The 2,500-nt window shown below is 35.4% G+C and overlaps 1 long non-coding RNA gene across 2 annotated transcripts in view; it reads right to left on the reverse strand.

Moving 5' to 3' along the window:
- Window positions 1-701: 701 nt before the first annotated feature.
- LOC119570294 overlaps window positions 702-2,500 on the reverse strand; it is a 3,084-nt gene continuing 1,285 nt past the window's right edge. For both annotated transcript variants that reach the window (XR_005228394.1, XR_005228395.1), the window contains exons 3-7: window positions 2,279-2,356; window positions 1,914-1,994; window positions 1,444-1,522; window positions 951-1,002; window positions 702-759 (exon numbers count right to left, since the gene is read on the reverse strand). This is a non-coding gene — a long non-coding RNA (uncharacterized LOC119570294). The remainder of the gene's footprint in view (window positions 760-950; window positions 1,003-1,443; window positions 1,523-1,913; window positions 1,995-2,278; window positions 2,357-2,500) is intronic.

Here is a 2,500-nt window from a genome sequence, read left to right on the forward strand (position 1 = left end):
TACAACTCTATTGAAACAGTCTTTTACAAGTTTAATTTTACGTACCAAGTATATTCAAATGTACTGCACAGTCGCACAATTAGGTTACGTTCCATATCAAACATGGTTTGTCTTTTCCAGAAGTTAAACTATCAAGTCATTTTTCTATATTAAAAGTGCCACTTATCAGTACAGCAATTCTTTTGGGCCAATTTACTTCCATAAGACGACTCCATATTGATCTTGTAACTAAAGACTAATTTCATAGTGACTAGCAGTGGCTATGTCAATATGGAGGCGTTTATGTACAAGTCAAGGTTTACTAATTTAGTTAAATGAAACAAATCATTAAGACTACTTTTTTTTTTATTGTGGTTAAAATCATTCTCCTATCATCTGCAGGCCTAGTTGAAACTTGCTGAAAGTCAACACAAGCTCTTGCTATCCTGCAAGAAGTCCAGCCATATTCTGGAGGTTTAACCTGCAAATTAAGATTCAAATTAAGTTTAAAGTTAATTTTATTAAAAAAAAAAAAAAAAAAAAAAAAAAAAAAAAAAGCATTTTTATCATCAATGTTGAGATGACGCGTGTGCATTATGATACGAACCAAAACCCACACACCCCTACACATTTTTTCTATGCACGAGAAACGCCTAGCTTGCCAAAGGGAGAAGCTGGAGCTGGTGTGCAATATGCCATTTTGACTCAATTTATACAATATACTTGCCTTGGATGTCTTGCATGTATTTCAGCCAAGGCATTTAGGAGTTTAGCCACCTCCTGAAAATTTAAGGAAGTCAAATTAGTAACCAATAATAATTTCTATTACCTAAGGTTATATGTTGGATATCAGTAATAAATGTAGTCTTCAAGTTTATACATCAGAAGTCCAACATGTATGCAAAACATCATGTATAACAAAGTATGGCCAAAGATTTTTACTAGAAATTTACATGTTCGTCTTTACTCACTTTGAATGGTATAGGTGGGAGTAGCAGCAGGCTTACAGCAATACCTATGGTCCTGAAAATGGGCAATAATTTATTTTGAAATGCTACATTTCGAGTCTTGAAAGTTACACTACATGAACCTATCAAACAACCATAAGGCCTGGGAGAAATCCCATTTTGCCTAAATGTTACAAGTTTTGCTCTTTATAATGTAGGGTTTCAATTTAATATTGAATAGTATCAGTTCAGTATCTTATGAATCTAAAGTTATTAATACTTTCTTGGGAGGGGAAAAGTGGCCTCAGGATCTACAACTGCATTCAATACCTAGGCAGGTCTAGAAGGGCAACGATTACTTCATTCGAGAGAACTAAGGACGTGAAACAGGCCCATTTCATTTACAAAATATTTACACTTTTCAAAGAAAGTCCAAGAATTTGACTACTAGTGTTCTCCCTTCTTGCCAAGACTACAAGTCTTGGATTTGAACTTAAAATTCAGGCTAACATCTTACCTTGTACACCATGTGCCAAGCTCTGGAACATTTCAATTGGAACTGAAGGAAAATCACCAGCACACTGCAAGATACCAACCTGAAACAAACATTACAATATTCAACACAAATTCTCCAACTTTCAGTCATGGTTATTGCTCCAGAAGCAGTGTTTCCTGCTATGAAACTGGCATGGCAAGGAACCTTATGCCAGGGATTAACACAGGAATTATTCTTGCCAGAATGATGATTAGATGTATAGGATTGTCCTATTATCTTGCCCAGACTGGCTAGTCTTACTATAGAAGGAAAGTACAAAATTCATAAATTTTTAAATTTTATACTCCAGTCAACCTTTGAAATAAGAAGGTTACATTTGTCTAATAATTAAGTGCTCAGACTAGGAAAACAGAAAAAAAAAAAAAGTTATACATTCACTACTTCCATTATGTTCACCAACCAAGTTAAAAGAAATTTTAATCAAGCCTCACCTTAAAGTGTTCAACTGCCCTGTATCAAATCCTCTATGGTGCCGCCGAGGGAGTTATCAGGCGGTCTTGCCGACCTTCACCCTGAAACAAAGACTTTACTTACTACTAGTCCTCGAAATTATATTTTAGCAGTAAATACTACAGAAAGTTGTCTCCTGCTATGAAACTGGCATGGCAAAGAACCTTATGCCAGGGATTAACACAGGAATTATTCTTGCCAGAAAGATGATTAGATGTATAGGATTATCCTATTATCTTGCCCAGACTGGCATACCTTCAGAAAAAGCCACATCAATTGAAATGCCTTGCTTATGATAGCTCAAACTATACCATCATTACATATTAAAGAATGCCAAAAAGCTTACCTTTCACATCAGGTCATCCAAGCATCTTGTAGAGTTTCTGGACCTCTTGGCATTAACTTCATTCAAGACTTCACTAGGCTGAAACATCAAATATTTCATTAAAATCTTTTAGTGCAAGATTGAGTCAAATACTCAATGGGAATCCTGGATTGATAAATCCACCATCTAATTACTATCAAAATCCATGAAAATATTCCAAGATGAACCCCCCCCCCCACCCAT

This window comes from Penaeus monodon, unplaced genomic scaffold (assembly GCF_015228065.2).
Source record: "Penaeus monodon isolate SGIC_2016 unplaced genomic scaffold, NSTDA_Pmon_1 PmonScaffold_23972, whole genome shotgun sequence".
Taxonomy (NCBI): domain Eukaryota; kingdom Metazoa; phylum Arthropoda; class Malacostraca; order Decapoda; family Penaeidae; genus Penaeus; species Penaeus monodon.